This window comes from Amblyomma mixtum, chromosome 3 (assembly GCF_055824585.1).
Source record: "Amblyomma mixtum isolate Tamu chromosome 3, ASM5582458v1, whole genome shotgun sequence".
Taxonomy (NCBI): Eukaryota; Metazoa; Arthropoda; class Arachnida; order Ixodida; family Ixodidae; genus Amblyomma; species Amblyomma mixtum.
Window position 1 is genome coordinate 105130750 of NC_143014.1, and position 14267 is coordinate 105145016.

Consider the following 14267-nt stretch of genomic DNA (forward strand, 5'->3'; position numbering starts at 1 on the left):
CATTTCAAATGGTTGCCGGGCCATGTCTGACAGTCCCTTTCGCGCTGAGTCATGGCTTGTTTGGAAGACGGGGAACAATGAACACAGCAGTATAGCGAGCAGCCACGCACATAGTTTCTCGGCGGCCGCAGCCCTTTGGAGAACTCACTTTTGGGATTACCCTCGTAAATATACTGCTGAAACAAACAGTTGTAAAATAAACAACAAAAGACAGCCAGTTCAACCAGACGCCAGCAGGCTCAGCCAATGTTTTTCGTTTTATTTTGAAGCCACGTGATGCACCGAAGGAATTCAAGCCTATTTTACAAGCGAAGAACTTTCCTCGAAAGCGGTTTATGAGCAAGTATGATTTTTTCCACCGTAAGGTTGATGTTTTCTACCAAATCGGTCAGCAGTGGTCGCATTAGTTTGGTTATAAAGGCTTTGCAGAGGTCCTCGGTGTGACTGCGGTCTTCTCTCTCTCTCTCAAATCAACTCCGGACATTGCTTCTGCGGGAACTCATGGTAACCGAACTTCGGATCTTTTCTTGCGTTTGCGTTGCACAGCGGCACGCAGCAGTTGCATGGCATGGTTTCGCATGCGCTTTGGACGCTGTTGACGCAGGCACCGATGAAAAGCACGCAGAACTAGCAGAACCACGCGGTCATGCAGAGTAGTTACAGCGAAAACACGCGCCAGCACAGCCAGCGCACTCCTTCCGCGTCGGCGGCTTGTCACGGAGTGGTGGCGCCCCCGCGGAGAATAGCGGCGGAAACTTCAACTTCTCCCAATACGCGCTTCCCCAGCCATTGAGGCGCGACGCGACGGGCCGCACCAAGCGGAGGGCGTATTCAGAGGAAGGTGATCCTCGTTGCGATTGGCCAACCGAGAACAGACGTCACTGCTCTACTCTACGTCACTCTGTGGGGACTTTTGGGGAACACTGCGCTTCAACCGACAGGGAAAATCTCAACTCTTCTTGAAAATCCTTGCTCAATATCCCAAGGTATCCCAAGGTGCATTTCTTGCTCGCTTGTTTTTTTTTATTTTTTTGCCTTGAGCATGGAGACGGACACGTGCGATGGCGTTGCTTCAGCGGTTTGCGACAAGGCGTTCTTCAATACTAGTAATTTAAAAACACCCATCAAGGATATTCGTGGGGAAGGACGCGGTTGTTGCTGCGACGCGTCTTTTCTTGTTCTCTTTCCTCTGATCTCTCCTCTATCTGCACGCGGCAGCGGTGGTGGCTCGGCTCCAGCCAGTAGGCAGGCCCATGCATCCTTCTCTCAGTCACAACAACAACATGTAGTAAGGCACGGCCGTTCTTGTGCGACTTACGTCCGAAGCATTTTGTCGCCCTTCGTGACCTGCGACGGCACCACGACTTCGAGGAAGAGGTGGAGAATCTAGTCTTCGACTCTAATAAAGGTAAGAAACGAAGTCTGCATGCACGCACGCTGTGATTAAAGCAATAAAGGGCCAAAGCGGGATGCAGTCGCGCGCTTAGATTACCGATTGAAAAGTTGCAGTTTATTGACTTTTCGAGTGCGCGCATTTTAAGTTTGTAAACACAAAGCGCGTTCTTTTTTTTTTTTATTTACGGGCTTACACTCACCTGGGGAAACTTGCACGTGGTTTTGTGCACAAAAACTTAGCGATGACATGCACGTTTTTTAAAGGAACCATGAAGATTTCAATGGGCTTGGTCTAGTGCGACAGATCTGCAGAGGTAGCCTTTGCGGGCATTCGAGTGAAATGTGAAACGTAACGTACTATAACCTTTGAAAGCCATGACTTGTCATAGTCATTTTGCACTTATTTGTAATGTAAGGTGTATAGTTTGTACAAAGTTTAGGTAGTCATAGTTTTGACTCCTAATCATTCTGAAGTGTAGCATGACTCAGCACTTTACTAGTAACATAAGGTGTGCAGAGTTTGTACAAAGTTGCGTAGTCATGCCTTGCACTCATGACTCGTCATTCTGCAACATAGAATGACTGTGCACTTTAATGCTTTGGCATTCTCGCTGGTAAGCAGTCTTATGTGTGTCTGCAGAATTTTTTTTTTGGTGTCCTAGCTCCTCCATAAGCAAAGTGACAAGCAGTGCACTCTCTTTCATATTTAAAGTGGCCACTGCAGGAAAAAAACTGGTCCTTGCAGCAGACTCGCTGCTACAGGCCTTGCTTATGCTTTGTTGCAGGCATCTGCAATGTCTCGACAGGACACACAACATTGTCGCGGCATGCACTGGCTTAGCAGCGCTGAAGCCATGGCAATCGCAACATGCAGAAGTGTGTAGGAAGAATGCCCAGCATTGTTCTGCCTTTAGAAGTCAACAGCGCTGACCTGAATGTGTGGTCAAAGGACAGGGCCATGTAAAAGGTTGCTGTGCAGGAATGAGTTTTTGCAGGGTGTAGTAAAATTGAAATACTTCCATGTAACAGTCCGTGTAATAACTTAACCTGAACTTAATAATTTTCTCCAAAAATTGTTCCCCATGCACTATAGCAGGAAAAACCAGTAAGCGAATGACTGATAAATTTTTAACAATAAAAAAGCTGGGAAATGCAGTTCTGCACTGCAGGCAAAAGGCTAAAAATGTGAAGCTAAATCTGTGATTGTCATGCGCACTTGGCAGAGGCAGAGCGCCAGTAGTAGTGCGAGTACTGCATATGTGCCCACTCCATAGCACATGCATTTTTCATTAGTGTATGTAAAAAGTACAAACTTTAATTTGGCCTTGCTTTTCAAAAAATGAAAGTAGTGTGATACACAAAAAATTGACAGAGAAGTTTTGCCGAAATGTTATAAACGTGCAAAAGCAGAATTTCATGAACATTGCCTTGTCTTGTTACTTTACTGTTGGCTTTCTAAGGATGCCTTATGCCGTTATTCATGTGCTATCATTGTGTACACGTTTTTATCAAAATGGAGCCCACCTTTGTTCACGCCTCAATTTTTTAAAATTTCTTTTTAGTCATGAGTGGTCATGGACTTAACATCATATGTTGGCATCGTGTCATAACTATGTTGCAATGCTGCTGTGAGGCTGTGGTTGCTATGTCGCCGTTGCTATGCTCTTGGCACAAACCCACATACACATCGCAGGATCTTGCTCGGGGTTTACCGTTCGGAATTGTGCTTTCACACTAATAATTAACTAATACTATGTGGAGTGCTTAGTTATGTTTACAATCTTTCCGTTTCAGGATTTTGCGCCTGGAAAGACGGAGAAGAAAGCAAAACTTGCTGCCATTTTATAGCTTCTACAGGAAAGAAGGAATGTGCACCAAGGGTTTTTAAACGCTACCTGCACTGCCACCATTCCGGCTCGTACGAAGAGCTTCCTATAGAACAGCGCCAAAGGCAGGAAAAGGGGCAAGGAAGCTGCAAAATCAGCAAACACTGCTTTGCTACTCTAGAGGTCATGGAGAAAGAGGGCAAGGTATATGTAGTGTTTCAAAAGAAACACTACGGACACTTCAATGAGGCCTGCCACCAAAGGCTGTCCCAGGATGATGCCAGAGGGCTTGCAGGTTAGCCACTCCTCTTGTACAAAGCATTTGTGCATGCTGTGTTGACTGTACCAGAATGTGAAAACGTTTAGAAGCTACACTCCACCAACCTTTCATAAATGGGAGACGAAAGTGCAATAGAAATGTATTTTAGGGGGAAGATATTGCTCATTAACTCGAGTGATCATTTCAATGATTTTTATTCTGCGATGCATCTACGGCACAAAAGAGGTGGGACAACACGAAAATGCCTATTGTAAAGTGGGAGAAGGCATGTCCCACAAAACGAGGGGGCGGAAGAAGTTATAGTAGGGCACAGCTTAAGAACCCAGTGGCCAATGCCCCTCAAAGGAAGCCTGCCATCCAATGGCGTCGACCGATTCTCATGATGTCATGGTTAATCCTAGGGGGTAGCACTGCAGGAGGGTGGCAGATGAAAGGGGATTAGTTATGGCTTTAATTGGGTTAACTGATGAAAATCAGCTGACGCCATTGACTGGGGGGGTCTTCTTTAAAGGGTCAGTCTACTGAATTTTATCGACCATATTTTCTTTGCGGCAACCGATAGCTCTTTACTCAAATTACCGTTTAGCCAGCTGTGGTGCCAAGGAGTGCAGTAGAACATTTTAAAATATAATTTATTAATGTGGGAACACATCTGTATGAGATGGTAGTCTCATCTGGCAACCATCTGGATTTCCTCCGCGCGGCGACAAACATGGCGGCGCCTGTCGAAGCCGGACCTCTCGCTTCGGACTGAATTCTCGTTTTTGCTGCCTTTTTCAGTGCGTTCACTGGCCATAAATGGGGCGCCTGTCTTTCGCTTCGTCTCACCTCGCCTAGAAGAAAACATATAAGAGATAAATTTGCTTTATTTTAATAATTAGAGTGACGATTCTGCCGCTCCTAGGCTTAAGTGGACAGTCGGTTTGTTTACAGCAATGGTTCCCGTCCTGACGACCAGATGGCGCCACTATAGGCTGAGTTTATTTTTGCGTCTCTGCTAGCATACGCTGAAGTAAAATTTGGAATGTGCCTGCGTTTTGCGTACGTGTAACTATAAATATTCATGTGATTCACAGAAAAAGCGAGCGGCACGCCTTCTACAGTTTACTAGAACAAAACGTACGTTTCTCTGACATTGGGGCATACAAATGGTACGTAGTATATTCACTTATGCTTCTACAAAAAAAAGACTACCACTTTCTTGAACAAAATGAACGTTTGGGGTCGCCACCATGCTTTTTTACGCGACTTTTAACGCCGAAATAAAATATAAATTCCTGCCTAAACCGGGCGCAGACCCCTCGCTATTGATGTTATAGGGTGCCAACTACCAGAATATGCCATTATTTATACACTCATCTCGGTGAGTAGACTGACCCTTTAAGGGCCATCTGCCACTTCGTTCTCGAGTTGTATCTGACTGTAGTGCAATTCACTTGAGCCTACTTGGTCGCATCGAAGGGTGAAAAACAATTGATCCACGGCACATTGCATGCACAGCACAGTCTGTACGAACTTCATGCCGTTTAGTTTAGAGATGCTTTGTGGAAGGGGTCCAGTCTTTCGAACTGAACATAATTAGGAATGTCGTTTAGCACTGAACTACTCCAATGTCTGTTCTTTTGTTTTTCTGCTGGTTTCATTGACTATCCTAGGTCTGTCGCTCAATCGGCTGACGTTGAACTTCATCCGTAAGAAGTCGGCTTGAGCTCTATGAAACGTGTCTTGAATGACTGACAGTTGCACTCGATGCTAGCCTCTTTTTTTGGCTGCCTGTCAAAAGCGTAGGCATTTTGTTGCTGATCAAAGCAACGCCACCAGTCTAATGGTTGTATAAAGGCCATGTTTTTTCTCATAAGACAGATCGTCTGCAGTGAACTTTCATTAATTAGAATTATTTGGCTGTTTTGGCACTTCATCAGTAACGCTCGCAGGAACGGCTGTGGTTTGAGTGTTCAGCTACTAAGCTGGAGTACCCGGGTTAGAACCCGGCTGCGGCAGCTGAGTTTCGATGGAGGCAAGAGGTGCCCACGTGCTGCGCAGTGTCAGTGCCCAAAGATCCCCAGGCGGTCGAAATTATTACGGAGCCCTCCACTACAGCACCTCTTTCTCTCTTGCTTCTTTCACTCCTTCTTTCCTTCATGGCATGGTTGAGGCAGTTACTGCACCATTTCCTTTCCTCAAAAACCACTAACATAAAACACAAGCCTGCACAAGAGTTGAAATAGCAAAAAAAAAAAAATGAACAAGCAGCATTTATATTTCAGTTTATGTATGACTGGCATGCCCTCCAATTGTCTCTGACTTAGCAGCAGTCATTCAGGTGTTGAAACTGAAACAGCATGAGAAAAATATTCACTTAGAAATTATTCACCTGGCGTAAGTGAATTCTACATTGTGACTCGTGCACACTATTGTCTTGTGCACAAGTCCAAAGAAACAAAGTTCGCGTTCAAAAATTTGGTGTGTCTACTCCTTTAAAGGTTGCTGTCAGGCGAATCGGTGCATTTTTTGAATATGCAGAATGAAATGGGACAGGATGAGAAGCACATGTCCTTATTCTTTTCTTGTCCACATTTTCAGTGCTGTTATATTCCGCATTTATAACACGCTGTATATAACTTCCCTGTTTTGCATTGCAGTATGCAAGTTTAAACACTCAAGCTCATAAAAATAAAGCCCATCTGGCTTTGAAACAACCATTTTGTTGTGTGCTTTGCAGTGCCACAAAAGTGAAATGAAAGTAAGATGAACTGTGTGTCACCTGTGAAAAGGAACAAAGTGGAAGACGAAGGAATCCGACCAGAAGTATTTGTCACTTTATTACATGGCTGTAGGCAGATGAACCACCAGAGATGTTAACAGTTTTTTTCTGTACCATTTTCAGGCCGGTTAGCAGAAGGAGTGCCAGAAAAAACCATTGTGCACAACATCCGAGCAGGTACAAGTGGATCAAGCCCACGGATGCAACTTGTGACCACTAAGGACCTCCGTAACATTGCAGATAAGTTTAGGATTGGCAAAACAGAGCAGAGAGATGCAGACAATTTTAAGAGTGTTTAATTATGGGTCGAAGAAAGGAGGGCAGAAAATGAGTCGCCACTGTTGTATTACAGGAAGAAGGGTGACCCCAACAGTCATGATGGTGACTTTGAGCGAGCATTAATGACGTTCCCACAACGAGAGCTCCTTTATGAATTGGGGGCAGCGAAACTGTGCACTGACTCCACCCATGGCATAAATAAGTACTAACTCCAACTGACAACCCTGCTCACAATTTCTCAAGATGCCTTTGGTATCCCGTGTGCCTACTTGATTTCAAAAAGGGTGAACACGGGCACTGTGGTGAGGTTTTTCGAGGCCATCAAAGAAAAAAACACAATACCATGTCAGGCATTTATGTCTGATGATGCCCCTGTTTATGGCAGTGCATGGGAGCAGGTGATGGGTCCCTTGAGGAGTCGACTGCTTTGCAGCTGGCAGGTGCTACACAACTGGAGCACGCACCTGAATACAGTCACAAACAAGGACTGCAGGAGTACAACAAGGGACATGCTGCACACTCTGATGAAGTGGACAGATGAGACTGAGTCTCAACAGTTGCTTCCTGCACTTCTTGGTATCCACTCCAAAGAGCATCAGCTTAATTGCCTTTGGCTTCGTCAGAAATTTTGAGAAAACATACGCAAAGAGGGCATGTCAGTGGGCTTACTGCTATCGGCAGTACATTGGATTAACAACAAATAATCACTTGGAGTCAAGGCACTGAAGTACTCTCACTTTGGTGGCAAGGTAAATGGGTGATTGGATACATTAATCAAAGTACTCTTCAATTTCACATCGGAAAAACTTTACAACAGGTGTCAAAGGAGGAGCAGACCACCGCAAATCTGCCCTATTTAGGAAGCATAAAGTGGGGATTGAGCTTTCTAAGTCCAGTACTGAGAGAGTGGGAGATGGCCAGTGGCATGTAAAGTCACAAAGTTTGGTGAACTTCAAGCACACAGTGGAAAGAACTAGCAAATCGTGCAGTGGCTGCGAGCTTCATTGTGAGCAGTGCGAGGCTTGCCACAACATGTACACATGTACGTGTTGACCATGCAACGCATGTGCAAGCACATGCATGCTGTTACTATAATGGAGCTACACTCGTGCCAGATGCAGAGCAGCCAGAAAGTAGCATCCGACTGTGCTGGCGTTTGTAGGCCCTGCCAGCTGAAGCTGGCAGATTTCAGGTGAGGGATTATTTATTTATTTATTTATTTATTTATTACCTCAAAGGCCCCGGTTGTGGGGCATTACATGAGGGATGGGCGGATTACATGCAGATTATATAAAGATTACAGAGTACATAAAGATCAGGATACATAAAGATTACAGGATACATAAAGATTACAGGATACATAAAGATTACAGGATACATAAGGATGGCCTCAATCTTTTTTTTGAAGTCGATGCAGTTGACGATGAGTACGAATTATGTTATGAGCTAGTTGGCGGGCTATTCTGACAAAGTGCTTTAGCATAGCAAGCTCAAGACACAGCAGGGAAGAGGAATGCCATTTGCTAATTTTCTTGAAGCCCACATCGTCATGAGAAAGGTGCGCCATCACATCCCATATCAAGCAGCACCATTGAGGGTACACTAGGTATTTCTTTTCTAGTCATTCCTTTTTCCCGAAACTTTCCTCCTAGGAATGGAGAACTCATCCCGCCACGGCGCCTCAGTGGCTCTGGCATTCTTATACTGCTTACCCGAAGGCTGTGGGTTTGATTGAAGGCTGTGGTGCCTCCACATTTCAGTGGAGGCAAAATACAAAGATGGCCATGTGCTGTGCAAAGTCAGCGTGCATTAAAGGCCTACTTGACCGAAACTTTACTTCGGCTAATTTTGCCCTCGATATAGTGTGCATGTTATTATCAATATTTATATTTAATATTAGGGCTGTGAAGTGTCTAGAATTTCAGTTAGAAGCGTTTAAAAACCTCTGTAGCAGACGACGCAGACCCCTAGCGGTGTGCTGAACAACTAACAAACCTGACCGGAAATGACGCACATTTGAGACACCGGCATCGCCGGCTCGCCAGTTTCAGGCGTTCTGAAGTGAGTGCGCGCGCCTTGTAAGCTCTTCTTCTGGCGCGTTTCTGGCTGTTTTCACCGCGAAGCTCGATGGTATCCGAGAAAAATAAACTGCTGGCATCATGTAGACGAAGTGCATGGCCGCGGAAGGGAATACGAGGAATGCGGAAAGTACCATGTATACCTCTCGTCCACTGCCCTTCACCCCCGATCTCGAAAGCTGCTGTCAGCTGTCTGGAGCTCAGGTTTTAACGCGAATTCCCCTCTCTTCTTCAAAAAAGATAATGGTGGGTGACTGACGCTTCTGCCTCGCGCTAACCCCTTTTGTGGGTTGGGCTTTGTCAATAGACCTGTCCCGGTCTACATCATGCATCAGAGCACCTACGTCTTTCTGGCCCGATCGGCAAAGCATGCCACGAACCGAAGGCTTCGAGGCGTCTCTAATCGGGAGAATAAAGAGGAGGGGGGAACCGCTTGTCACAAGCTAGCTAAGCCGGTCCAGAAGTTAAAGTGGACGGCTTTGCTCATCGAGCAACGCCCTTTTGACGGCACGTTATTTACACCAGGCAGAGGTCTAAGGAGAGGTCTGGTTCGTCTGAAAAGGAATCAACATATGCACACCCGTTTATTGCAGGTACAGCTCTGCCCAATGCGCAATAATGCCGTCGTGCGCCGAGTGTATCTGCTGCCTCGAAGATTTGCAGGTCAGCCTGAGAATCCTGGAAGGCCACACAAGCGTTACTGAAAACGTCGACTTTCTTACTGCCTCACGCCATCACACTTTAGATCGATTACAGGAAGCTTCAGCGTTACCATTCGAGACGCGTCTCCAAGACCCCAGAGAACTGCACGCATGTTATTTGAATGATAATCTTTTCAAAGAATTTTGATTTTATTTAGTAGGGTAAGGGTGCGGGCTAGTTGGTGATCCATAACATATAAGTATCAAATTTATATGTTTGGTTAGAGACACTTACGGTAATTTGCGCGGTGCACGCGTATACGGTCGACTGGGGTTCGGTAACCACGTCGTTCTGCCCAGCTGTGTGGTTTGAAAAGATTAGAAAAACCTTTCCGTCCCTGCAGTACACGGGCTTTTAAGTGGTTCTAGGTAAATACTGTAATGAACGCAACGCATAAGTTTTTGTTCATTTGAATCGACACGTATTTCGCAACGCGCAGTGGCTTGCCCGACCGAGGCGCGCAAAGATAAACCAGCCCACCATCGGCACCGCACTGATGCCACGGTCCTCGAAGAGAAAAATATATATTTATTTTGCAACACAAATTTTGCTTCTGGCATATTCTTTCGCTTAACGCAGCACTTAATTCTCTTCAGCTCTCTTTTTACACATCCATCTGTTTTTATTGATTTAACTGGCGTTCACAGCACCTGTTCCAAATTTCTGTGCACAGGCAGGAATACCTTTCGACGGGGGAGAAAAATGAGAAGGAAAAGGAGAAGGCAGGTCATTTTTTTTTATCAAGACAACAAAAACCATATTGCACGCACAGCAGAGCGCACATGTGCTGTTGGCACGCGTGTGCCCGCTCAGAAAAGCCGACTTTATTATACAAACACTTCTACTTGGCCTCCATTTGAATATGCTTCCTTTCTCCGCTATATCCGAACTTTGCACAAGCTGTAATCGAATACTGCCAGGCAAACAGCGCTCACAAGCATTGCGGCGCGATCATCTTCACTGAGGTTGAGCCAGGACTTTTCTAGTCTACTACAGCAAATAAAACACGTTTAAAACTTTTTCTAGGGCGTTTCATCCGTTTCAAGATGTGGGTTTTCACATATAACCAGTATTTATCGCACAAAGTGCTGCACGCGCTACCGCTACCAGCGCTTTGCTCGAGCCGCAACGAGCAGACGCTCCGAACCCGTCCGGAGTAGTCTCAAACATGCGTCACTTCCGGCGGGCGGCAATGGCGCCCGTTTTTCCAGTTTCGGTATTGAAAACTCCGATTTTTGCGTGCCTTTTTCACCGTAACTGCTTGAAACTGGAGCGTAATGTTTTGTGGGTAGCATAATACGGGGGTGTACTATGAAAAAACAACCTTTTTACGGTTTGAAAAATTTCGGTCAAGTAGGCCTTTAAAGGGCCCTAGGTGGTGTAAATTAATCCAGAGACCTCCATTATGGTGTCCCTCATAGCCCATGTGTCACTCCCAAATGTTAAACACGACAATTAAGAAATTGAGATATTTCAGGCCCCTCATTCCCTACTCAGAATCTGCTTGTGTGAGTACGCCCTCTCTGGCACTGCTCAACAGAGAACTTCTGACAATTGGCAAACATTTTTCATCTTTGGGAAATTAGTGCACTCATTTTCTTGTTCATACCTGCCTTGCATTCACTATAATTTTATTTCTTCGTCATCCTTGCTTGATTTCATTTTGTCTGCATGTGATGCACTGAGAGAGGCATGCGCTCTTCAATAAAATTAGTATGAAGTGTCGCTCCATGCTGCATTCCTCTTTGTTGCGTCGTGCTGTCACAGTGCACCGCCCTTTTAGGACATCTTGAGAAAAACAGCGCTTGCAGACAAAGGACCAGAACAAGAAGGACACAAAGAAAAAAAAACAGCGCAGTTGTGTGTCCTTCTCGTTCTGGTCCTTTGTCTGCAAGCGCTGTTTTTCTCAAGATGTACCCCAACCAACTCGCCCCGCAACACACCTTGCCTTTTAGGACAGTTGACAATATGTGGTTCTACAGTTCTGCAATGCATATGAGAAAAAAGTATTCTTGACAAAAGGCTAAGCCGTAGCTGTCATCTTGCACACTGAAAGCTGCAGCGCAAAACTACTATTCATCTTATTTTGCAAAGAGAATACTGCTGCAACAGAAAAACAGTATTACTCATTTTTCAGAACATTGCAGGTGCAATTTGTGACACGAACTTATTTTGCCATGATAGAAACAGCCGTGAATAGCCTTCCCTCACATGATAAAGCACTTCATAAATGAACTTGCTTGGCTCTTACACAGTGTCTCTCAACCAGCCTTCCAAGCAATGAGCCTTCTGTTGTGTGATGGGAACACTGTGCCAACTTTGTTGCCTAGAAATTCTAAAATGCCCCTATTTGTCGAGAAGGCAGCTTAGATATGCAGAACACCAGCGAAAAGGACGCATTCACAAAGAGGAGAAGTGCACAGGACAACGCTTCTCCTCCTTGTGAATGCGTCCTTTTCGCTGGTGTTCTACTTACCATGCACCAACTGGCCCAACAAGCTACGCTTCTTCAATACAAGGCAGCTTAGATGAAACATATAGTGCCCAGTTAATGTCATTTCCTTTTTACTCATTAATGAAAAATGCTTCAAAGCCCAACTGCAACGAAATTATAATTTGGCTAGAATGCCTGTTAATGTGCTGGGTGTGTCATAAAACTAATCGTAACAAAGTTCCATGCTTCTGAGAAAACTGACACTGTTGCTACAAGTGTTTAAAAAGCTGTATAGTAGACAACGTGGCATGTCCATATAGGCAGATACGGATACCCGAGTGCCATACGGCCTCATGTCTGGCCCATTGGGAATGAACAGATTAAGGACAGTGTAGAGTGAAAGGCTAGGGGCTAAAATGTGGTTTGGCAGTCATGGGTATGGTGCTGCGGCAAAGTTGTTACGAATTTGTTTCAATCCTGCAGATGCTGATTTCTGTTTCCATTCCAGGTTCTTGTACACCATATTTACTTAAATAATGGATGCATTTGCATAATAAATGCTTTCCCTACATCACGCCACACTCTCCCACATCCTTTTCGGCTGCCCTGCTGATCCTCCCCCGCAGGGACAGCCCGCGTTATCAAGTTGGGAGGACTGGGAGGTCGTGCTCTCGTCTCCGGACCCGCCATCGCAGCTTGCTGCGGTGCTTCGGGGTGCCGACGTCATGGACAAACACCGCATGAACGTTACGACGTAGAGTGGGACCGTGCGGTGGTCCAGGGACCCAAGGGGGGTCTAAACACACTTGCCATGATAAAGTTTTTCTCTCTCTCTCCCTACATCAATCATCAAAATCTGGGGAAAGTTCAACTGATCACACCATGTAATAAATGCACCAAACTTACCATTCTAATTTTTTCCCACAAGAAACTGCATCCATGATGCAAGTAACTGCAGTATTACAGGTTACAGAATGAAGCACTGCCAGCCGTATTATGTGGCCGCAAGACTGCCTGGTGCCATGTGAAGAGGAATGCTCCCAAGGCTCATCACATCACATTTACTCCAGTATCCACATATGGCACCCGTTTCATCCTGCACGTCACATTCACCTCGGGCTGGCGATAGCCTGCCAGCTAGATTAAGAATGTCGCAAATAAAATGTGTACCTAACTGAAAACTGCGGTTGTATATATTGGAGATTTTTATTGACTTGTGGCAGTCTACCTGGACAGGTTATGGTAATGCAAGGCAGCCCATTATGCACAGCATATGAGTGCATAGGCGCCACAACTTCGCATCTTTACCAAGGGTTCATGTTTTGCACTATTGGGTGTGACCCGACCCATCTTTCCACAATCCTCGCGTAATAATAAAGTGCTCCTAATCCTTTCTTGACAGCCAAAATGTATTTTCCTAGGCATATTGGCAATCTGCAATTTGTATTTCTCCACAGATTTGGTACTTCTGAGAAGTTGGACGGTTATTTTATAAATGATATATTTTTAATAAGCTAGCAGATACTATTCTTGATTTAAACATTTGCAGGCATATATACGCTGCCATTGTTTGCCTTAATAAATACTGTGTCCATTGTGTAATCATAGTACAAACACGTTGATTCTAAAGGATGTTAATGTTGCTTAATTACGCCGTACAAGCCCAGCTGTGGCTTTGGAAAGCTGCCCTTCTTTGGACTCTGACATTAAATACAACTTGTACTTGGGAAAGACTAATCTTGCTGTGAGTGTAACGACAAAATTAAACAAATTCCATTAGACGCTGGTATGATCCCGGCTGCGGCAGTTGTATTCCGATGGTGACACACTACAGGCCCAGATGCTGTGCGATGTCGGAGCACGTTAAGGGCCACTGTTGGTCGAAATTACTGGATTCCTCCACTGTGGCGCCCCTCAGAGCCCGAGTCGCTTTGGGACGTTAAACCCCATAAGCCAAAGTTAGCATTATGTTCCTGCCGGACCGAGCAGCCGCTGACAGGGTCAGACTGTATGAATGGGTACCATCAATCACTACGTGACACCCCCACTCCACTCACCCGATGAAATCCCATCCATCAGTGACACATCCACTCTCTCCACCCTTCGACTCAGATTTGCAACCGCTTGCCAACCGCCTCCTCCCGCCCTCTCTTCTTCCCTCTTCCCTGCAATTTCGTGAAGGTGGATTTCACTCCCTCCACTCTGTCACCTGAGGCTTCAGACCGACGGATTATTCCAACATGGAGGGGTTCTGATGCTGATGCACTAAAATGATATTTTTGAAAGACAGCTACAGTTTGTTACATGTTAAGGAGAAGAGTGCTCGCTGCACCATGCAAAATGCGAGATCATTCCCTGGTGTGCACACACTGCAACACAAGGAAGTATATTTGGCACCTAAATTTAAATGTGCAGTATAGCGAGCAGTTAGCACCAGGTGCTGTACACAGACACGAGCACAAAATGAACACGCTTATTACCAGGCTCTCTCTGTGCACCCTCCCTATAC

At 45.4% G+C, this 14267-nt stretch overlaps 1 long non-coding RNA gene across 2 annotated transcripts; it reads left to right on the forward strand.

The window, feature by feature from the left end:
• Positions 1–843: 843 nt before the first annotated feature.
• LOC149351247 (uncharacterized) lies at positions 844–12663 on the forward strand. 2 transcript variants are annotated; one of them, XR_016290557.1, is made up of 4 exons: positions 844–1408; positions 3190–3516; positions 6224–6309; positions 6389–12663. It is a non-coding gene; the product is annotated as an uncharacterized LOC149351247 (long non-coding RNA). The 2 variants fall into 2 exon arrangements; XR_016290558.1 differs by lacking the exon at positions 6224–6309 and having other exon boundaries at positions 850–1408.
• The last annotated feature ends 1604 nt before the right edge of the window (positions 12664–14267 follow it).